This window comes from Berghia stephanieae, chromosome 12 (genome assembly GCF_034508935.2).
Source record: "Berghia stephanieae isolate SIO BIC M18660-M18661 chromosome 12, UCSD_Bste_1.3, whole genome shotgun sequence".
Lineage (NCBI taxonomy): Eukaryota > Metazoa > Mollusca > Gastropoda > Nudibranchia > Aeolidiidae > Berghia > Berghia stephanieae.
In genome coordinates this window covers 5,458,341-5,483,340 of record NC_088371.1, presented here as the reverse complement: position 1 = coordinate 5,483,340, position 25,000 = coordinate 5,458,341, and the positions used below count along the sequence as shown (strand labels likewise).

General features: G+C 34.8%; 1 protein-coding gene and 1 long non-coding RNA gene across 3 annotated transcripts in view; one reads left to right on the top strand and one right to left on the bottom strand.

Annotated features, from left to right (window-relative positions):
* Positions 1–25,000, bottom strand: part of LOC144957779 (acid-sensing ion channel 1-like) — a 306,131-nt gene that overhangs the window by 244,662 nt on the left and 36,469 nt on the right. For both annotated transcript variants that reach the window (XM_078889195.1, XM_078889197.1), the window contains exon 2: positions 14,159–14,205. The gene's annotated coding sequence lies outside the window, so the exon portion shown is untranslated. The remainder of the gene's footprint in view (positions 1–14,158; positions 14,206–25,000) is intronic.
* LOC144957782 (uncharacterized) overlaps positions 23,234–25,000 on the top strand; it is a 56,096-nt gene continuing 54,329 nt past the window's right edge. Inside the window, exon 1 of the long non-coding RNA XR_013642206.1 lies at positions 23,234–23,313. This is a non-coding gene — a long non-coding RNA (uncharacterized LOC144957782). The remainder of the gene's footprint in view (positions 23,314–25,000) is intronic.

The following is a 25,000-nucleotide window of genomic DNA, read 5'->3' as shown; positions in this document are numbered from 1 at the left end:
TGAAAGCATAGCACCAATAGTATAGATAGAATGCAGTGGACGTCACACGGGTCTTTGTTTTTATTTTTTGCCATCCACTTCTTCTTCTTCTTCTTCTTCTTCTTCTTCTTCTTCTTCTTCTTCTTCTTCTTCTTCTTCTTCTCTCTTCTTCTTCTTCGTCGTCGTCGTCGTCGTCGTCTTCGTCTTCTTCTCTTCCTCCTCCCCCTTCTTCTCCACTTCCTAATACTACTATTACTACTACTACTACTACTACTACTACTACTACTACTACTACTACTACTACTACTACAACAACAACTACTACTACTACTACTACTACTACTACTACTACTACTACTACTACTACTACTACTACCACCACCACCACCACCACCACCACCACTACTTTTTCTTCATCTTCTTTATCATTTTCTTCATCATATTCTTCACACCCGCCCCCCCCTCCTCCTCTAATCCTTTCACTCCTTTCATTTCTCAATCTATGTCTTTGCTATCCATCCATCTCCCTCCTGTTTTCATTTTTAATTTTAGTAGACAAAAAGATGGCCAACTAGAAACAAGTTGGAACTATTGTTGAGATATCCTTCACGTACTTTTAACTTTCAACCTAGACACATTCTATACATTTCCTGACTTCCTCTCATTAGAGATACCATCTGCTCGGGACTTTTTCGTGTGTCTACTTCAGTGGGACGGACCTCAGCCATCGTGAAGTAAGAGCCTGACACTGACCAAGAAACGACGTAAAAAGACAAGTCTTTAGCCGCCAAAGAAAACAAATCTTGAATTGTGTTCAATAATTCAACGAATCGGATCACTTGTTTCCTTGAGCTCTACTAACGACAACTCATTAGGCGCTTCACAAACTTAAAAAATAACGTCAAACTGTAAGTCCTGGGGGGTTCAGTTAACGAAGGCGACGGACGGACTGACGATGTCTGATGCTAATGGTTTCAATAGGGTTCAACAGTTGTGGCGTCACTTCCCTCGTAATGACACATAGTAACTTATCAACTGGTTCTAAACTATCGAATCAATTGCGGACGCCCTTATGAAATACTTCTCCGACGAGCATAAAAGTGTATTCAGAGGACATACACATTATAAATCTGATCATGTTTTGACTTTTATACATTCTGATCAAATTTAATAAAATTCTAGCCAGCATGAAGAATAAAAAGTACAGATTTTCTTTGTTTAGAACCAAGCTGCTGCTTGCCGGGCGGACGTGACATCAGACTATTGAACCGTATTATAAACCCACCCTTTCAATCGGGTATCCCGTTAGCTCAGTCGGTAGATCACTCGCTTCACACGAAAATGGACACCGAGATCGATATCTGGAGTACTCGAGATTTTTTTCTGACCTGCCCTCCCCCCCCCCCCTCCCCCTCTTCCTTTCTACTCCATATCTACCAGTAGTGATTGTGTAGCTGGGTCTCTTATATCTGGTGGAAAGTACTATATTTGTGATAGACTAGCGTAGAGAGGGCTATCTATCTTCAGGATGGTTCGGGGTTCGAGTTTTTCTCTGAGCGGCGCATAGTTGAGTCCTTAGAAAAGGCTCTTTACCCACATTATCTCACTTTGATGAAGTTTTAAATTAATACCTGACCGCTAACACCGTTGTCTCTGTCCAAAAAGAAATAATTCGCCTGACAGGCGTCATGTCTCGTCTTATATATTAAATGTTGTTGTTGGCCAGAGACTCATTGTAAAGCCCTTTGAGCACATTTGATGGATATTGCACTACATTATTGCTCAAGTTTTAAAATGCGTTCCTGGCCAAGTGCATCGATGTCTCTGTCGTCAAAAGATACAATGTTTTGTCTTGTAAAGTCCATGTTGGTGTTGACTTGGGCACACTGTAAATCGCTTTGAGTAAATTTAGAGGATATTGATCTATAGAAGCAACAAAATTGACGTCACTCAGGTCTTTGTTATTGATTTTAGATAACCTTTTTAATGATTAGTTCTCACTAAATTATATCAACCAGACTATACGGTGACACAAAGAATCGTGTGTTGGAACGATATATCCGGTTGGAAGATGTGAATATTTTAACTAAAGGCGTAACACCAATTTCAAAGCCCCCCCCCTCTCTCTCTCCCTCTCTCTGTCTCTCTCTCTGTCTCTCTCTCTGTCTCTCTCTGTCTCTTTCTCTCTGTCTCTCTGTCTCTCTCTGTCTCTCTCTCTGTCTCTCTCTCTGTCTCTCTCTCTGTCTCTCTCTGTCTCTCTCTGTCTCTCTATGTCTCTCTCTCTGTCTCTCTCTGTCTCTCTCTCTCTGTCTCTCTCTGTCTCTCTCTCTGTCTCTCTTTCTGTCTCTCTCTGTCTCTCTCTCTCTGTCTCTCTCTCTCTCTGTCTCTCTCTCTCTCTCTCTCTCTCTCTCTCTCTCTATCTCTCTCTTTAGATAGACAAGATGCCTATTACAATTTGTGGCGATCAAATTATTGTTGCTGTGAATTTCATGCTACGGAAAGTGTAACGAATCTCTTGCTCGACTCCTTAGATCTGATAGCGCTAAAGGAGTTTATAATGTTTATTGATAACAACTACTGATTATCTGATGAGTTCGACACTGGGAGGTTCGTAAGGTACAAGGGAGACGAACATTGGAATAATGGCAGCTGTCGCGTAGGTTATCATTAATAGATAGTGATGCTGTTGATGAGTATGATAGTACTTCTAAATTAACACCCTCACTACGGTCACCACAAGGGAATCTTTAAAATCTATTATTTCGGCTCTTAGGAGGAGGAGAAGAAGAAGAAGAGAAGAAGAAGAAGAGAAGAAGAAGAAAGAAGAAGAAGAGGAGGAGGAGGAGGAGGAGGAGGAGGAAGAGGATGGCAAAGGAAGAGAGGAGCAGAATGAGGAAAAGGAGAAGAATGCCTGATATTATTGTTATGACTTAAGTTACTTTATTTTATCATTTTACCCAACAATTTTATTCGACACGTACCGTGAGATAAATAATTTTCTACCTCGCATACAATAATATTATTATGAGTTTTTGCATGTTATATTACTGTTAACCTGGATCTCTTATCTGTAAAATTTTGATAAGAATGTATGACTTTTTGAGGTCGATTTGTCAGACAAAAAGTGAAAAAGAGAAACAAAATAATAATAAAAGATTTCCATGTAATCTATTTGTGAGGTGATCTGGCAAAACCTGTCGGATGTCGTAAACATTCGAATCAAATATTATTATATTTACAAATAGAGCCATCAAATTTGTGATAAAATGCAAAATTTTATAATTATCTTAATTATGGCTGAAGTTACTCCCATTTGAAGGGAGGAGGGTCACAAATGTAAAAACGGACAAAATCCCTTTTAATTACAAGATATACATAAATTTTATATCGTAGAGCTCAAAAGAAAAAAAAAACAATCAAACAAACAAAACAAAACAAAAGAAAACAAAGCAAAACAAAACAACAAAAGACAACAACAACACCCTAAATAAAATTATTTATAAGTTTTCAATTTATCAAATCGTTTCGTGAGAATCCAGTTGGATGGATAATAAATAGGACGAAGGGGAAAAAACACAAAAGAAGAATCATGTAGATAACGATTTTTCACCTTTAATCGCTCGAATCTCAAAACTAGCTCCGACGGCTTTTGCCAAATCAGCACACATTTTTTACACCCAACTCTTAAATTTATAGACGGATTAGCTAAATCTACGAGACAATGCTATTATTACACAGGATAATGAAAATAAAGATTTATTATAGGGGAGATAATTATCTCGTTTATCATGATCATCTATGCATAATATTTCTTCTTTTACTCAAGTACCTGGACAGATCAAGACAAGAAAACGTACAACCCACTTATAAAATATGAAAGAAAGACTGGGTTTCATGATTCTTGTTGAGAAAAAAATGGAATATTTCTTAAACGCGCAGCTATGTGGTCTAGTGGTATTACACTCGCTTTCAGATTGGAAGGGTCTTCTTCTTCTTCTTCTTCTTCTTCTTCTTCTTCTTCTTCTTCTTCTTCTTCTTCTTCTTCTTCTTCTTCCTCTTCTTCTTCTTCTTCTTCTTCTCTTCGCTCAGCGCATAGTTGAGCCCTTGGAAAAGGCTCTTTATTCACATTCCCTCACCGTACTCAGGGGTAAAATGAGTACCTGGCCATTAACAGCGTTGTCTGTGTCCGAAAAAGAATGTAATATCGCCTAACAGGTTTCATATTAAGCGTTGCTGTTGGCCAGTGACCCCTTGCGAAGCGCTTCGACCACGTTTAGTGAATATTGCGCTATATAAAAAAAGCTCAATTTTTTTTTCAATTAAGAATGCACAACTCATGAAATGAGCTATAAAATCATTTTTATCGCTTCTAGACATATCAAGAAGTCGGCCATCTTGTATATTCACTTTGGTCAATTCAAATAAAAAACTTGAGCTTTTATACAACGCATCAATATCCACGAAATGTGCTCAAAACGCTTTACAAAGGGTCCCTGATCAACAGCAACACGTAACATATAGAACGAGTCGTGACGCCTGTTAGGCGATATTACTATATCTTTTCGACAGAGACAACGCTGTTGACGGACAGATACTCATTTTACACCTGAGTACGGTGAGATATTGTGAGTAGAGAGCTTTTATCCAATGACTCAACTATGCGCCGAGCGAGGCTCGATCACAGGACTTTCCGATCCAAAAAGCGAGTGTTTTACCTTAAAACCACATAGCCGCACAAATACCAGTGATCTATCAGTCTTGTTGTGTGGGATACATTGACATAGCATGATAGAATAGAAGTTTCAAGTTATCTTACAAAAACAGATGGTGCGGTGTGGACGTTTCGGGTTTTCCTTTTGTCAATAAAGCATGATAAATGAAATACTAAGAACGAATGAAAGGATCTCAGGTTCGTCTTTCGTGTCTTTTTATTCCTAACGATTCGTTGCTCCCATTCACCTGTTGTGTCACATCCATCTTGTTTTGTTGATGAAGGGGAAACGTCAGGACCATCTGATGGTAAACAAGACCTTTCTGGTAAAGACAATGACTTTGAAGTTCCTTGGGTTTGGAGAAGATTATGCCTGTACCACATTGACTGCAATAAATACTCTTCAACAGTCGTAACGTCACTTCCTTCCTAATGACGCATAGTAACTTAGTAACTGGCTCTAAACTATCGGAACAATGGCGGATGCCCTTATGAAATATTTCTCCGACGAGCATAAATGCGTATCCAGAGGAGAAAAATAAAACATTATAAATGTGATCATGTTTTGACTTTTACACATTCTGATCACACGACATATGAAAAGTTCTAGCCGGCATGAAGAATAAAAAGTGCTGATTTTATTTGTTTAGAACCACGATGGCCACCGTTGCTAGGCGACGTGACACCAGAATATTGAATCCAATGGGCATGATCTATATTACATTTCCATGTGCTCGAGGTCATTGGTCAAATTGCAAAATGTGCTCAAAATGACCCATATAGTGAAAAGTATTCACAGCATTTGAAATATATAGAATCACGATTGGTCATTTTGTTCAGCTTGACACATGAGTATGTGAACAATTTTCATAAACAAAACAGCGTGTTTACATTTGTTAAGCACAGCATCCAATCGTTGGACAGCAACAAATCATGTGATTGATGACTGGGATGGGCGAAAACATGAATATTGATCGCTCCCATTAAGTTTCCGGGTCATAGTGGTGGGTCCAAAGTAAATCTGCTGAAAAGTCTCTCCTTCCTTGTAATATCATTTCAAATGTTGAGCACAAATGTAAATATTTCTCTGCGCAATTATTTCATCAATAATTAATAGTGCTGGTGGTAGTAGTAGTAGTATTAGTAGTAGTAGTAGTAGTAGTATAGTAGTATTAGTAGTAGTAGTAGTAGTAGTAGTAGTAGTAGTAGTATTAGTAGTAGTAGTAGTAGTATAGTAGTAGTAGTAGTAGTAGTTAGTATAGTAGTAGTAGTAGTAGTAGTAGTATAGTAGTAGTAGTAGTAGTAGTAGTAGTAGTAGTAGTATAGTAGTTAGTAGTAGTAGTAGTAGTAGTAGTAGTAGTAGTAGTAGTAGTAGTAGTAGTAGTAGTAGTAGTAGTAGTAGTAGTAGTAGTAGTAGTAGTAGTAGTAGTAGTAGTAGTAGTAGTAGTAGTAGTAGTAGTAGTTAGTAGTAGTAGTAGTAGTAGTAGTAGATAGTAGTAGTAGTAGTAGTAGTAGTAGTAGTAGTAGTATAGTAGATAGTAGTAGTAGTAGTAGTAGTAGTAGTAGTAGTAGTAGTGTAGTAGTATAGTAGTATAGTAGTAGTAGTAGTAGTAGTAGTAGTAGTAGTAGTAAGTAGTAGTAGTAGTAGTAGTAGTAGTAGTAGTAGTAGTAGTAGTAGTAGTAGTAGTAGTAGTAGTAGTAGTAGTAGTAGTAGTAGTAGTAGTAGTAGTAGTAGTAGTAGTAGTAGTAGTAGTAGTAGTATGTAGTAGTAGTAGTAGTAGTAGTAGAGTAGTAGTAGTAGTATAGTAGTAGTAGTAGTAGTAGTAGTAGTAGTAGTGTAGTAGTAGTAGTAGTAGTAGTAGTAGTAGTAGTAGTAGTAGTAGTGTAGTAGTAGAGTAGTAGAGTAGTAGTAGTAGTAGTAGTAGTAGTAGTAGTAGAGTAGTAGTAGTAGTAGTAGTAGTAGTAGTAGTATAGTAGTAGTAGTAGTAGTAGTAGTAGTAGTAGTAGTAGTAGTAGTAGTTAGTAGTAGTAGTAGTAGTATAGTAGTAGTAGTAGTAGTATAGTGTAGTAGTAGTGTAGTAGTAGTAGTAGTAGTAGTAGTAGTAGTAGTAGTAGTAGTAGTAGTATAGTAGTAGTATTAGTATAGTAATAGTAGTAGTAATAGTAGTAGTTAGTTAGTAGTAGTAGTAGTAGTAGTAGTAGTAGTAGTAGTAGTAGTAGTAGTAGTAGTAGTAGTAGTAGTAGTAGTACTATCATCATTTTAATCATTATGAATCGCATGAGACGCATGCGCACGAACCAACATGATGTTCTCTCTCTAATAACTTTTCCGCCGTTGACGTCACAGACTATGGATGACGTCCAATCAAGATACGCTACTATTCCGCAATCTCATTCCCGATTGTAACGATATGCATGCACGCCCATTTTTTTGAAAAATAATAATAGTAATACGACGGGTTGCCGATGATCCAAGCGATAATTTGAGACAAAGCCTCCATCGTGATGACAGAGGGTAGATAATGGTAGGGGAGTTACCTGCCCTATCACGTGCATCTCTGTTGAACTGGATGATAATATATCATGTCAGCAAAAAAAACGTTATCAACTGTGCATAATAATAACTGGTGCTGACAAAAACGTGTTTTTTCATGTTTTCATCATCTCATTCATCTGCGGTGTTTCAATCATTCTGTTTTGTTGATAAAGGGGAAACCCGAAACATTCATTTGATCTGTTTTTGTAATTAAATTGAAGCCTACATTCAACTTCACTTTATTATTTATTTCATGTTTTCAGTATTAAATTAAATTGTAAATGTTGCCGCTCGAAGCTCGAAGAAATAAATAAATAACAATGTGAAATTGAATGTAAGCTTCAATGTAAATATGCGAAAACAGATAAAAATGGACGTTTCGAGTTTCCACCTTTATGAACAAAACAGGATGAATGAAACACTAACTACAGACGAGTGAGATAATGTGGTATTGGCGTTGTTAAGATGAATAAACAAAAACATCACACACTGTGATAAGGAAATACTCTTCAACAGTCGTAACGTCACTTCCTTCCTATTGACGCATGGTAACTTAGTAACACTGGCTCTAAACTATCGGAACAATGGCGGGCGCCCGTATGAAATATTTCTCCGGCGAGTATAAAAGCGTATCCAAAGGGGAAAAAACCCCATAAATTTGATCATGTTTTGACTTTGACACATTCTGACCACAAGGCATATGAAAAGGGAATGAAAAGTTCTAGCCAGCATGAAAAATAAAAAGTAATGATTTTCTTTGTTTAGAACCAAGATGGCCGCCGTTACCGGGCGGCGTGACATCAGACTATTGAATGCAATTGCATCGCGACACTTGACGATGCTCATCAGCATCTGAATGCTCTTTGCTTTGTGGATAGTTGACAATGAGTCCTTGGAAAATGCTATTTACTTAATATATCTCATTGTACTCGGGTGTAAAATTAGTACCAGCCCGTTAACACCGTTATCTCTGTCGAAATTATATTGTAATATCGCCTCACAGTTGTTATGTCTCGTCCTTCAAGTTAAGTGTTGCTGCTGTTGCGCTTTGAACATGCTTTGTGGATAATAATAATAATAATAATAATAATAATAATAATAATAATAATAATAATAATAATAATAATAATAATAATAATAATGATGGTGATGATGATGATGATAGTAATACTAATATATATAATAATAATATAATAATAATAATAATAATAATAATATGATGAATGATGGTGATGATGATGATGATGATGATATGTAGTAATTATATATAATAATAATAATAATAATAATAATAATAATAATAATAATAATAATAATAATAATAATAATAAATAATATATAATAATGATATAATAATATAATAATAATAATAATAATAATAATAATAATAATAATAATAATAATAATAATAATAATAATAATAATAATAATAATAATAATAATAATAATAATAATAATAATAATAATAATAATAATAATAATAATAATAATAATAATAAAAATAATAATAATAATACTATAATAATAATAATGATGATGGTGATGATGATGATGATAGTAGTAGTAGTAATAATAATAATAATAATAATAATAATAATAATAATAATAATAATATAATAATAAATATATAATAATAATAATAATAATAATATATAATAATATAATAATAATAATAATAATAATAATAATAAAATAATAAATAATAATAATAATAATAAAATAATAATAATAATAATAATAATAATAATAATAATAATAATAATAATAATAATATAATAATAATAATAATAATAATAATAATAACATAACTCATATAGCGCTATAAGACATCAGACTAAGCGCTCTACAAACATTCAATGTTCTTTTTATCCAAACTATTCTCTTTTTATCCAAACTATTCTCTGCGGGTGGTTGGATGGGAGCATCACCCTTGAATCATATACCTATGATGTTCGCATGGGTGTACGATCCGATAGTGATGTCATTTCTTCTTCTCTTTACTAGCCTATCCTGCTTCTTTGGTTTGTGATTGTATTTTTGACAGGGGATATTTTTTTTTCTGTAAATCTTCTGCCTGTTTGTTCTTGGTTATTTATATTTTAGGTTATGATTTTGATTTACATTTGCACTATTTTTGTTAGATTGCTTGTTTTTTTGTTTCAGCGGTCTCTCATATAACCTCAATTGTGTTGGAAGAGACCTAAAGCAACAAACAAACAAACAAACTATTCTCTTACATTAGCCGTGCTGGCTGTGAATTTGTACGTCACTGGTTCAAAAATTATAATAAATGCATTTCGTCATTGTGTTGTGGTGTGAGCTCGCCGGGGCGTGGTAGCAATGTGGTGCAAAATGGTTTATAGATGTAAAAACAATGCGATAGACACCTGTGCAAGATTAGAATCTTGACAGGTGGAGAGAGGGAGAGGGAGAGAGAGAGAGAGAGAGAGAGAGAGAGAGAGAGAGAGAGAGAGAGAGAGAGAGTATAAATACATAACCTATTAGATTACTCCGATGATCAACTGCACCAGACTTTGTAAGTTTATATAAACCTATATGCTAGACAGTCAAAAGGTCTGTATGTTAACAAAACTGCCTAGAAGTGATGAATATCTTCTTTTTTTTAAAAATAATTTATAGACAGTGTGCGCTTGGCTGAAAACCTCACAACGTTGCCATCCGGAAAAATAAAGGACCAACCCACACACAAAACTACGTGTAACCTTGAACGTTTATTGTTTCCTAATGACCCATCAGATGCTAAAAAGTCAAATTAATGCCAAATTGATCATTTCGTTGTTGTTGTTGGCCATCCGGAAATATAAAGGACCAACTCACAAAACGTTGTGTAACCTTGAACAAGTTCGGACTAGAGGCTATGGTCTATCTCAATTTATCAAATTAATATATAAAGTGTCGCTATATTTTTTACATTTTTCTGCATTTGCATGTATTATATTTGTATACATTGTCGCCATAGATTCTCAACTTTGTGTTTATACATTTTTATGCATGCCACGTCTGTAAACGAATTTCCATTTTTTTGATGAATAAAGTATATTATTATTATTATTATTATTATTATTATTATTATTATTATTATTATTATTATTATTATTATTATTATTATTATTATATTATTATTATTATATTATTACTATTATTATTATTATTATTATTATTATTATTATTATATTATTATTATTATTATTATTATTATTATTATTATTATTATATTATTATATTATTATTATTATTATTATTATTATTATTATTATATTATTATTGTTATTATTATTATTATTATTATTATTATTATCATCATCATTATTATTATTATTATTATTATTATTATTATTATTATTATTATTATTATTATTTACTGTTCGTAATGACCCAGATGCTAAAAAGTCAAATTAATGCAAACTGATCATAAATATAAAATGTCAATGTTGTTGTTTTGCATGTTAATTACTGTAACAATTCTCCTCGATAAAACATATAAGCCTGATATTTTTTTAAAACCTCTGAAAATAATTAAATGGAGTTTATTTCTTGGTGCCCAAAAAGTAGAACCAAACAAGTAAAACAAATTGTAATTAGAAATTATAAAACAGCAAAAAAAAAAAAAAAACAAACAAAAAAACAATCAAACAAAAAAAAAAACATACAACAAAATAAAACCAAAAAAACCCAAAAACATGAGCTTTTTTTAAAAAAAAAAAACAACTTTGAGTTTTTACATAGGGCAATATCCACTAATCGTGCTCAAAGCGCGTTAAAAAAAAGGGGTCCCTGACCAACATCAACGCGAAACATGTGTGACGAGACATGACGCCTGTTAGGCGATATTACAATCTTTCCGACATAGACAACGCTGATAACATTCAGGTACCCATTTTACGCCTCAGTATGTTGAGAGAATGTGAGTAAAGATCCATTCCCAAGGACACAACTCTGCGCCGATTCCAGGCTCGAACCCTGTACCTTCTGATCCGAAAGCCAGTGTTACACCACAAGACCGCATAGCCGCACTTAATCCTCTTCGCTCCTTGTAGAACAATAGGGCCTCTACGAGCGTAGCTATCGATTACATAGCCTGACACTGACCAAAAAATGACGTCAAAATGCCAGTCTTTGCCCACAAAAGAAAACAAATCGTGAGTTGTATTCAATAGTTCAACCAATGGGATCACTTGTTTCCATGAGCACTACTAACGACAACTCACTAGGCGGTGCAAAAACCAAATAATGACGTCAAACGGCCAGTCTTTTTGGGTTTCAGTGTCAGGATAGAATGCGCTTGTCCAAGGAGTTCACAACATTGCCATCCGGAAGTATAACGGACCAACACACAAACTCTGTGTAACCATGAACGTTTATAGTCTGGTTAAGACAGTTTAGTGAGAACAACTCACAAACGCGGATGGCAAAAACAATAACAAAGGCCTGAGTGACGTCATCTGCATACTATCTATAACTTAACGATGGCGACGCTACGAGCGTCTGCCATCTATAAATAATAGATAGTATGCGCTTGACTAAGAAGCTTATAACATTGCCATCCGGAAGTATAACGGACCAACACACAAAACTGTGTGTATCCATGAACGTTTATAGTCGGGTTAATACAGTTCAGTGAGCATTACTCATAAACGCGGATGGCAAAAAAAAAAAAAAAAACAATAACAAAGATCCGAGTGACGTCATCTTCGAACTATCTTTTGGCGATGATAGGCGAGCATTTCTGACGCATTCTGATAAAAAAGGGTTGTTTTTTTTTTTAAGGAGATTTTACATTATCCCCCGACAGAGACAACGCTGTTATCTGTCTCTAAATTGACCTTTAAATTGAGCTTTTATATAGCGCAATATCCACTAAACGTGCTCAAAGGGCTCCCTAGCCAACATCAACACTTAACATGTAGAACGAGACATGACGCCTCTTAGGCGATATTACAATTAGAGACAACGCTGTTAGCGGCCAAGTACTCATTTTATTTGTGACCCCTCGTCTCAAAACGGTATTATATCGGGATGGACCAGATGCTGAAAAGTCAAATTATAATTAAACTGGTCAAAAATATGAAATGTTGGTATTTAGCACAGTAAAATATGATATTCCTTCTCCTTCTATAAAGCGTATAAATTCAACTTAAGCATGATATTTCTGGCTACAAATTCCAGTTTCAACATCTTTATCATCTCGACTTAATACCGTTTTGGAATGAGGGGTCACATATACATAATTTGAGTACGGTGAGACAACATGAGTAAAGAACTTTTTTCCAAGGACTCAACGCATGATACACTGCTCAGACTGGAACTCGAACCATGGATCTTCCGGTTCGAAACAGAATGCCATACTCCAAGGTTACATAACCACAAAAAAAATATAAATGGCCTGTTTTCTTTCCTTCCTTCGCCATCTTCCCGGTAGCCTCCCAAAAGACGATAGGAAACACAATATTCGAACTCGTATAGAAAACATTTCACAATACGCTTCAACAGTCGTAACGTCACTTCCCTCGTAATGACGCATGGTAACTTAGTAACTATCGGAACAATGGCGGACGCCCTTATGAAATACTTCTCCGACGAGCATAAAAGCGTATCAAGAGGAAACAAAAACCATTATAATTCTAATCATTCTAGCCAGCATGAAGAATAAAAAGTACCGATTTTCTTTTTTTAGAACCACAATGGCCGCCGTTGCTGGGCGACGTGACATCATACGAAGGAATCCAATTTTACGATGAATAATACAACATCAACATGCTTTAAATGCTGCACACTTCTTGTTGTTCCTTTATTCCCAGACCGTGGAATGAGGAATAAACGTTCCCTTTTATACAGTATAGGTGAGATATTATTATTATTATTATTATTATTATATTATTATTATTATTATTATTATTATTATTATTATTATTATTATTATTATTTATTGTTATTATTATTATTATTATTATTGTTATTATTATTATTACTATTATTATTATTATTATTATTATTATTATTATTATTATTATTATTATTATTATTATTATTATTTATTGTTATTATTATTATTATTGTTATTATTATTATTACTATTATTATTATTATTATTATTATTATTATTATTATTATTATTATTATTATTATTATTATTATTATTATTATTATTATTATTATATTATTATTATATTATTATTATTATTATTATATATTATTATTATTATATTATTATTATTATTATTATTATTATTATTATTATTATTATTATTATTATTATTTATATATTATTATTATATATTATTATTATATTATTATTATTATTATTATTATTATATTATTATTATTATTATTATTATTATTATTATTATTAATTATTATTATTATTATTATTATTATAATATTATTATTATTATTATTATTATTATTATTATTATTATTATTTATTATTATTTATTGGTAAAATTTTGTACCTGAAATATTACGAGATCCGACCCTGAGACATATGCCAGGGAAATGTATTTGCTTATAGATAGTATGCGCTTGGCTAAGAACCTCACAACATTGCCTTCCGGAAGTATAACGGACCAACACACAAAATTGTGTGTCACCTTGAATGTTTATAATCAGGTTAATACAGTTTAGTGAGAATTATTCATAAACGCGGATGGCAAAAAAAAACAATAACAAGGACCTGAGTGACGTCATCTTCGTTCTATCTATAGATAGTATGCGCTTGGCTAAAAGGCTTCGAGAAAATTAATTTCGATATATGTGTATGTAAATTAAGAATGAAATAATACGGCCGTTTTTCGAAAAAATATAAAATAAGAAAGAAAGAGAGAGAGAGAGAGAGAGAGAGAGAGAGAGAGAGAGAGAGAGAGAGAGAGAGAGAGAGAGAGAGAGAGTAAAAAAAAAAGAAAAGACATACTCACCACTCTTATCAGTTCAAATGTGCCTGGAATAGTCCACTGTTCTGAGCCTGGGTAACAAATAGAAAAAGGTAAAAAATTATTATAATTGAATTCAATAGTCTGATGTCACGTCGCCCAGCAATAGCGAGCAGCGTGGTTCTAAACAAAGAAAGTTGGTACTTTTTATTATTCATGCTGGCGAGAACTTTTTCACATGTCGTGTGATCTGAATGTATAAAAATCAAAACATGATCAGATTTATAATGTATTTCTCCTCTGGATGCACTTTTATGCTCGTCGGAGAAATATTTCATAAGAGCGTCCGCCATTGTTCCGATAGTTTATAGCCATATTACTACGTTACCCTGCGTCATTACGAGGAAGTGACGTCATGACTGTTGAAGCCAATTACTCTCATAAAACTTTCTATATTTGGGATATGTTTAAACTCTTTACAAAGATAGAAAAAAAAAACTGGGTGAGAAATGATTTTTCATGATATCTGCATGGATCAAGTTAAGGTTAGTTTGTTCCTCTAAATTGGCTAAATAATTGGAAGGGCGTAAGCGATTTGGTGGGGTAAAAATACGATATGATATCAAAGTATTATCACAATAATATTATTTTAAACCTCCCAAATACTCCTCATATTATCAAATCGGCTATGTGGTCTGGTGGTATCACACTCGCTTTCGAAATGAAAGGTCCTAGGCTGGATCCTCGCTCGGCGAATAGTTGAGTCCTTGAAAAAGAAAGGCTCTTTACTCACATTCTCGCACCGTACTCATGTGTAAAATGAGTACCTGGCTGTTAACAGCGTTAACAGCGTTGTCTCTGTCCAAAAAAAAAAGGTAATATTATCGCCTCACATGCGTCATGTCCCGTCCTACACATTAAGTGTTGTTGTTGGCCAGGGACCCCAGGTAAAGCGCTTTGAGCACCTTTAGTGGATTTTGCTCTCTCTCTCTCTCTCTCTCTCTCTCTCTCTCTCTCTCTCTCTCTCTCTCTATATATATATATATATATATATATATATATATATATATATATATATATACTTATATAAAAGCTCAATTTAATGCTCACTTTAAATTATCAGATCGTCGATTCTCAATTCTATCTACAATGTAGCTGGCCATGGCTAGAGATAGTATGCGCTTGGATAAAAAGCTCACAACATTGCCATCCGGAAGTATGAAGGACCAACACACAAAACTATGTATACTCCTAAACGGTTAAAGTTTGGTTAATACAATTTAGTGAGAATTACTCATAAACGCTGATGGCAAAAAAAAAAAAAAAAAAAAAAAAAAAAAAAAAATTACAAAGACTCGAGTGACGTCAACTTCGTTCTCTCTATAAATACAGACTTAAAGCAGAATATCCTGTGAAATATATAGATAGAATGCGCTTGGCCAAGGAGTTCACAACATTGCCATCCGGAAGTATAACGGACCAACACAAAAACTCTGTGTAACCATGAACGTTTATAGTCTGGTTAATCCAGTTTAGTGAGAATTACTCATAAACGCGGATGGCAAAAACAATAACAAAGGCCTGAGTGACGTCATCTTCAAACTATCTATAGAATAATGACATTTAAATTGTTGGCATCAAACTCAGAATAACTGAGAAATCTAAAAATGATAAAACTATTTTTTTACAGATTGATATTGATAGTTCGAAGATGACGTCACTCAGGTCTTTGTTTTTGTTTTTTGCCATCCGCGTTTATGAGTAATGCTCACTGAACTGTATTAAGCTGACTATAAACGTTCATAGATACACACAGTTTTGTGTTTTGGTCCTTTATACAGCCGGATTGAATGGGGGATTGAATTCATCACAAACCTTCTAAATCAAGTGTATGACACAGGAAAAATGCCAACTGATATGAAACGATCCATTTTTATAGCACTACCAAAAAAGCCAGGGGCAGTTGATTGTGAACAACACAGAACTATTAGCCTAATGAGCCACCTCACAAAAATTCTTTTGAAGATAATTTTACTAAGAATAAGAAATAAAATACGACCTGAAATTGGGGAGATGCAATTTGGTTTTGTTGAGGACAAGGGTACCAGAAATGGAATATTCACATTATCAATGCTGATGGAAAGATGTATTGAAGTAAATAAAGATCTGTATATGTGTTTCATCGACTATTCAAAAGCCTTTGATAAAGTACAACACGAAAAACTATTCAAAATTCTATCATCCTTGGACATTGATGGTAAAGATTTAAGAATATTACGGAATTTGTACTGGGAACAAGAAGCAGCAATGCGTGTTGACAACGAACTAAGCAGTTTTACACCTATTAGAAGAGGAGTTAGGCAGGGGTGTGTTTTGTCTCCAGATTTATTCAACCTCTATAGTGAAATGATATTAAGAGATATCGAACATAAGAAGGGGGTGTGTATTGGAGGAAAGAATGTAACAAATCTGAGGTATGCAGATGATACGGTTCTACTGGCAGAATCTGAACATGAACTACAAGAATTACTGGATGTTGTAGTCAGGAGTAGTGAAAATATGGGACTGGAACTGAATATATCTAAAACAGAATGTATGACGGTATCTAAAAATAATAACCCACCAGCCTGTGTAATAACAAGCAGAGGACAAACAATACAACAAGTTGAATGTTTCAAATATTTAGGCTTCTACGTAACATCCAATGGAAAATCAGATTGTGAAATAAAGAAAAGAATAGGTATGGCGAAGAATGCATTCAACCAGCTGCATACAATTATGAAAAACAGGAATATTAGCATGAAAACAAAAATCAAAGTCCTGGATTGCTATGTACTGTCTGTGCTGCTATATGGTTGTGAGAGCTGGACCATAAACAAGACCATGGTTAAAAGACTGGAGGCAGTGGAAATGTGGTTTTACAGAAGAATGATGAGGGTGTCATGGATGGAAAGGAAAAGAAATGAAGAAATTTTAGAAATGGCAAACAGAAAAAGATCACTGATAACAAAAATCATCAAACGCCAAATGGAATTTTTAGGACACATTATCCGCCACCCTGGTTTGGAAATACTCGCCTTGACTGGAAAGATGAATGGAAAAAGAATAAGAGGAAGACAAAGAATAACGTATTTGAAAGGGATAAGAACTTGGACAGATGAAGCTGAGAAAGGTGGCGCTGCTTTAATAGAATTGGCAAGAGATAGATCAGCTTGGCGGAAGATGACCTCCGACGTCTGCTTCAGATATGGAACTACATGAGATGAGATACAGCCGGATGGCAATGTTATGAGCTTCTTAGCCAAGCGCATACTATCTATACGAGTAACTTACCATCCTTAGTTAAAGTAAGGGTAATTCTCAACTCCGTCCTTACCACCCATAGGAAAATCGTTACATTCTTTACGATGCAGCCAACATTTTTTCTCATTATGATTTCTTTTGTAAATCATAATAATATTTAAACAATAATGTATGCTATTGGTGCTCAGGGCGCTTTTCAGACAATGGGTCACATTTATGTTGTCATGAAAATTATGCGAGAGCAAAAGACTGCATTGAATGGATGGATGGATGAATGGATGGATGGAAGGATGGATGGGATAACTAAAAGAGGAAAAGAAAGAAAAAAAAAGAAAAAAAGAAAGAAAGAAATAAAGAAAGAGAGAAAATATACTATCAGTATCACTTTTATCTACCATTGATCTCCAGAGTTATATAAGATTTATCGTCCAATGTGTCTTACCGAGAACCAGCCCGAGACAGATCAGATTATCTAGATAATAAATAGGTATTTGTATACACATTCATTCATTCATTCTCACACACTAACGGTTGGTCTGTAACAGGACACAAAAAGGCAATTAAAAGGAACCTGCTACAAAGCTTACCTGGAAAGATAAACATTTGGAATGACCATAAAATTGACAGACATATTGCACGTGCAAGCATCGTGAGTGCATTGCCGTTGATAGTCCTGCATTTCTGACGTTTTTCTGATAAAAAATGTTTTTCGTGTTTTTTTTTAAAAAGGCGATATTACATTTACCCCCCGACAGAGACAACGCTGTTACCGGTTGGGTACTCATTTTACATTTGAGTACAGTGAGAGAACATGGGTAAAGGGCATTTTCCAAGGACTCAACGATGCGCTGCTCAACGAGGAACTCGAACCCTGGACATTCCGGTTGTAAGGCGAAGACCGTACTCCACGATCACATAGATTCTGTCACTTTAATACAATAGTATATTATCTATTCTCTCCTTTAAAACGTAAAATCACTACAGAAGTCTTCATTCTTTTTAACACTAAAGCAAATTTCTATCATCTAGATAGATAAACCACATGGGCACAATACCATTGTGAGCTAATATTTCACATATATCCATGCTAAAGAAGCTTCGAGGGTTTTAGCTTTGTAAAAATTTTAGTGAGATACGAGTACTTTGATCAATCGATATATAAATTAAAGGCGTTTTTTTGGCCAAAATGATAAATACTTGTTTTGTCATAACACAATTAATTTGTCCTGTCAATAACAACGATTTCCCTTTCATCACCTGGGTGAATACAGTTTCCTTCCCAGTTGACATAAATAATTTGTCATTCATTTCACTTGTCTGGGATAGGTGTCAACAGTCGTGACGTCACTTCCCTCGTAATGACGCATAGTAACTGAGTAACTGGTTCTATACTATCGGAACAATGGCGGAGGACGCCCTTATGAAATACTTCTCCGACGAGCATAAAAGTGTATCCAGAGGAGAAAAAAAAAACCAACATTATAAATCCGATTATGTTTTGACTTCTATACATCCTGATCACATGACATATGAAAAGGTTCTAGCCAGCATGAAATATAAAAAAATGTACCGATTTTCTTTGTTTAGAACCAAGCTGCTGGTTGCTGGACGGACGTGACATCAGACTATACGTACTTGTTCCATTGGTAGCTACATTTTTCTTTCCAGTAATAATGTATTTGACATAAATGGTTTTGTCATTGCGTTTTGATTTCTCTTATGTTTAATTCGATTGTGATTCTAAAATCTGAAGACAAGTAGAGATTGAAGACATTAAGAGGTCATGGAAAGGTCAACTATATCTCGTAGTTGTCAAAAGAAAGTCATGCAAAGGATGGTCGGCATAATTTATCCCAAAACATTAGCCTCAATGTTGTGTACTTTATAAAAAAAAAGTATTCACATACTTAATGGAGCATTTATATAGAGCATTTATATAGTGCAATATCCACTAAACGTGCTCAAAGCGCTTTACAAGGGGTCCCTGGCCAACAGCAATACTTATCATGTAGGACGGGACATGACGCCTGTTCAGCGATATTACATTTTTTTTCGGAAAGAGACAACGCTGTTAACGGTCAGGTACTCATTTTACACCCGAGTACGGCGAGAGAGAGAGAGAGAGAGAGATAGATAGATAGATAGATAGAGAGAGAGAGAAAGAGAGAGAGAGAGAGAGAGAGAGAGAGAGAGAGAGAGAGAAAGAGAGTAAAGAGCCTTTTCCAAGGCCTCAACTATGTCCCGAGCGAGGCTCGAACCGAGGACCTTCCGGTCCGAAAGCGAGTGTCATGCATACCACTAGACCACATAGCCACACACTTGACGAGAGTGTGAATATGTACTTTTCTCATCGCTGGTTACAGTTTCCGGCCTGGTGTAAAGATGTTTGTCATAATTAATCTGTCGTTGGGATTTTCTCTCTCTCTCTCTCTCTCTCTCTCTCTCTCTCTCTCTCTCTCTCTCTCTCTCTCTCTCTCTCTCTCTCTCTCTCTCTTTGAAATATCTGTATTGTGATTATTAGATATGAAAGGAATATTTTCAATTTCTTTTGAACATTTCTTTTTCATAGAGACATTAATGATACATCAAACGTAAAAAAAAAACGTAACGTGACATATTTATTGAAATGTCATCACTTTCAGCATCACAATAATGATAATATCGATGCTATGCGTTTAATTAGAAAACTCACAACATCCGCCAGCCGGATATAACGTATCAACATACGAAACAGTGTGTAACCATAAATAATGTTTGTAGTCTGATTAATACAATTTAGCGAGAACTATTCATAAAAATGGCTAACAAATAGCTAGCTAAGTGACGTCAATATCGTTCCATCTATGACAGCGTAGTGAACTTATTTATTGAAATGTCATTCCTTTCAGCATCACAATAACAAAAATATTGATTCAACTAAAGATTAATGACTTTTGTTTCTGTGGTCATGGGACAAAGTGCCCCGGTATTATCGGTAACAGACTCACATTGAGTCATTGGCACTGTCATATTCTTGAGCCGAAAGCAAAAGCGTATTCTTAATACGCTTCAACAGTCGTAACGTCACTTCCCTCGTAATGACGCATGGTAACTTAGTAACACTGGCTCTAAACTATCGGAACAATGGCGGACGCCCTTATGAAATATTTCTCCGGCGAGCATAAAAGCGTATCGAGAGGGAAAAAAACATTATAAATCTGATCATGTTTTGACTTTTACACATTCTGATCACAAGACATATGAATAGTTCTAGCCAGCTTGAAGAATAAAAAGTAATGTTTTTTGTTTTTTTTTTGTTTAGAACCAAGATGGCCGCCGTTGCCGGGCGGCGTGACATCAGACTACTGAATCCAATTGAGTCACTTTGACCGTAGCCATCGTTATGTTATAGCCTGATACTGAAATCCAAAAGGATTGGCAGTTTGACGTCATTATTTGGTTTTTGCACCGCCTAGTGAGTTGCCGTTAGTAGAGCTCAAGGAAACAAGTTATTTCATTGGTTGAACTATTGAATACAACTCACGATTTGTTTTCTTTTGTGGCAAAAGACTGGCATTTTGACGTCATTTTTTGGTCAGTATCAGGCCATAACTTTACGAAGGCCACGCTTTGACACTGCCATATTATTTTGAGCCCAAAGCGCATCTCTTACTTTACGGCCAAATAATAATATACATACTGGCTGCAAAGTTACAATCTGACAACTCACGCCTTGGAAAAATCAAAGTGACTGGTATGAAGGAGAGAAGAATAAAGGGGGGTGAATTTGACTCATATTATAAAAGTGAACAACACTAAGTTTAGGCATTTGGTCTTTCTCAGGTTATGCGCACAATATGATGGCGAGGAAGAGAAAAAAAGGAAGGAAAGGAAATAATATATTATTTTATTTTTTCGTGATGAAGTCAATTTGGAACGAGGAAATAAAAGGTGTGTGAAGGAGGGAGGGTAGATCCAAAGAGGGAGCGATGTGTGTGTGTGTGTGTGTGTGTGTGTGTGTATATATAGAGAGAGAGAGTAAGAGAGAAAGAGAGAGAGAGAGAGAGAGAGAGAGAGAGAGAGAGAGAGAGAGAGAGAGAGAGAGAGAGAGAGAGAGAGAGAGATGAAATAATGGGGTGAAATTTTAATGTGAATCGAAAACTGAAGGTTGCTGCACAGCTGATCAAAACGGTTGAAATAAAGCTGAAACGAGGGTGGGTGGGGGGGGGGGGGGTCGGGGTGGTCATTCACTCCCTGTATTTTTTTTCTTCTCCACTTTAATGGCTCAGTCAGGCACCTCTGACTTTTGGTTTGACTCGACGACGTGTACATATATGCAGGTCTAACATCCGAACCCGCTTATGGGCCTAGTTTATCAGTGTTGTAATGTACAATATTTTGCGTCATGTTTTGAGATATCCATTATAACAATGAGCCCATAAGGAATTGGGTTATCAGACCTGCAAATAAGTGCACGTCGGTTTGACTGGTATGTTCAATCGTTCTTTTTTTCTGAGATCTGAGAGCAACGTCTTGAGAATTAATCTAAATAACTGAGCTTGAACTAGCTGGTGTTTTGAGTGGTCAACGAGTGTAAATTCTGGAAATCGTTATAAAACATGGGTTAACTCTCTCCTTACCAGCCATTTTCAGGATTTTCCCCAAAACTTCACACCCAACTATAACACAAAAATAGATTTTTTTTATCACTCAAACACAATAGCAGTAAAATTCTTGTGATACATAATTTCTTTACCAAAACATGCTTCACAACGCACTGTTCGTTTTCTTTAATGTTTATGATGTACAAAAGAAATTTGAATTAGAAAAATGTTGGTTTTATCATAACGAATGTGACGATTTTCCTATAGTTGGTGAGGAGAGGGTTAAGTATGTTATGTTAGCCTAGAGTGGTGTTGCTGGTACAACAATGCTCCCTTCATCTAATATTTTAGCTAGAAAACGTGTACTTTGTGTCCTCTGATTAAAAAAACAGCTTATATATTTTGGCCAGAAAAGGTTTATTTCATATACACTGAAAAAAAAAATCATATTTCTTATTTTGGCCAGAATTTTAGTTTTACCCAACATAGTCTACACTTAATTGTTGTTTTTCTTTTGACTTTTGACTTTTTAACAAGCTGGGGTTCATTTTAATCGATCTATAGTTGAATGAAGATTTCTAGCCAAATAATTTTAATCAATCTATAGTTGAATGAAGATTTCTAGCCAAATAATTTTAATCAATCTATAGTTGAATGAAGATTTCTAGCCAAATAATTTTAATCAATCGATAGTTGAAGGAAGATTTCTAGCCAAATAATTTTAATCAATCGATAGTTGAAGGAAGATTTCTAGCCAAATAATCTTAATCGATCGATAGTTGAAGGAAGATTTCTAGCCAAATAATTTTAATCGATCGATAGTTGAAGGAAGAATTCTAGCCAAATAATTTTAATCAATCAATATTTGAAGGAATATTTCTAGCCAAATAATTTAAATCGATCAATAGCCAAATATTTAAACACGAGTATGGCACCGATATATGCGGCTATGTGGTCTTGTGGTATGACACTCGCTTTCGGATCGGGCTTTTAAAGAGCTTTGAGCACTTTTAGTGGATATTGCTCTATATAAAATCTAAAGTTTATTTATTTATTTTTTTAAAAAAATAAAATTGAGGTTTTATAGCCATTAAAAAAAAGGCACTTCAGGATTGACTAACCTGAAGTACGTATCATTGCTATCGCTGTCTGGTAGGCCGTTCACACAGTGTGTACTAGCGATAGTACAAGGTCTACACTGGCCTGTGTTAACACGTCAAAATAACAGGGAAATGGAAGAGAGATAGTGATGAAAACAGACGCACTTGAACTAAAGAATGATGGATATTCGCTCTGATTCTAAAAACAAGAGAGGTACTATCCACCTACTTACTTACTTACTTACTTTCTTAGTTACTTACTTACTTACTTACTTACTTACTTACTTTCTTACTTACTTACATACTTACTTACTTACTTACTTACTTACTCACTTACTTACTTACTTACTTACTTACTTACTTACTTACTTACATACTTACTTACTTACTTACTTTCTCAATTACTTACTTACTTGCTTACTTACTTACTTACTTACTTTTAATAAATTATTTTTTTTTGTTTGTTTTGTTCTTCAATTTTCAGATAACCTAACTCGTCAATTTTGTTTTATGTCAAAATAAATTGAATGAAAAAATGTTCATAATGGCACAAGAATCAGAATCATTAAAAAAAAATAACAGTTGTTTAAAGTTTACAATTAACCGTCTCCTTACCACCCATAGGAAAATCGTCACATTCGTTACGATGTAACCGACAATTTTCTCATTCTGATTTTTGTATACCACAACATTTAAAGAAATGCTTTGATTACAGCTATAAATACTAGACACTGTGCTGTAGAGCTCAGTTGTTACTTTTTTATTTGAGTAAGAAAAGTCTATTTTTCTGCTGGGTGGGTGTGAATTTTCGGGGAATATTCTAAAAATAGCTGGTAAAGAGAGAGTTAAAATAAAATAATGCTCCTCAATAGAGGCAATTATTTAAGCTCAGATCATTTGATAAGCTAAGCTTAATGTATAATTTTATGCATCACGTCAAACCCGATCGAAGTGAAGCTATTAGCACATCAGATAACCCAGTTCCCACGAGGTATTACAACAATATTAAACTAGGCCCATAAGTATGTCAGAACTGTATATATATATACATGTCGGTCTTACAGTGAACCCTTGTAAAGCGCTTTGAGCAAGTTTCGTGTATATTGCTCTATATAAAAGCTCAATATGAAATCCGACTCCGGCGTTGTGTCTTTGGGTAGGGTTCTTTACAACCATAAACTTAGTCGGCTCAGGTGTAGATTAAGTAACACAAGTATTAATATCAGAAGGTCTGAGGTTTGATTCCTAGTCGAGGTAGACTGATTTTTTAGGATGGTTTTTTTCTTGTATTTTTCTTTCCTGCTTTGTCTGGCACCTTTCATACACCCTTGTTCAGATCTTTGTATTCATAATATTACCAATGTACATGTTTAAAGAAGACTGTCTGTACCTTTGCTAACCGCGCGACTTAACTTGAGCTTTATAGAGATATTGATCCAATAAGCGTGCTCAAAGCGCTTTACAAGGGGTCCCTGGTCAACAGCAACATTTAACATGAAGGGCGGGTCATGACGCCTGTTAGGCGATATTACAATTTTTCGGACAAAGACAACGCTGTTAACGGCCAGGTACTCATTTTACACCTGAGTGTGGTGAGAGAATGTGAGTAAAGAGTCTTTTCCAAGGACTCAACTATGCGCCGAGCGCGAGGCTCGAACCCAGGACCTTCCGATCCGAAAGCGAGTGTCATACCACTAGACCACATAGCCGCACATAGACTTGTAAATGATATTTAGATAAATTTTCATTGATATTCTTCTATTTCAGTTATGTTTCTTTTCCATCTTCTCCGTAGCGCTACCACGACATTGCAAGTACTCTAAAAAATCACGTATCTAAAAGTTTGGCCAGAAATCTCGTCCTTCAAATATCGATTGATTAAAATTACTCTCATTTTGCCC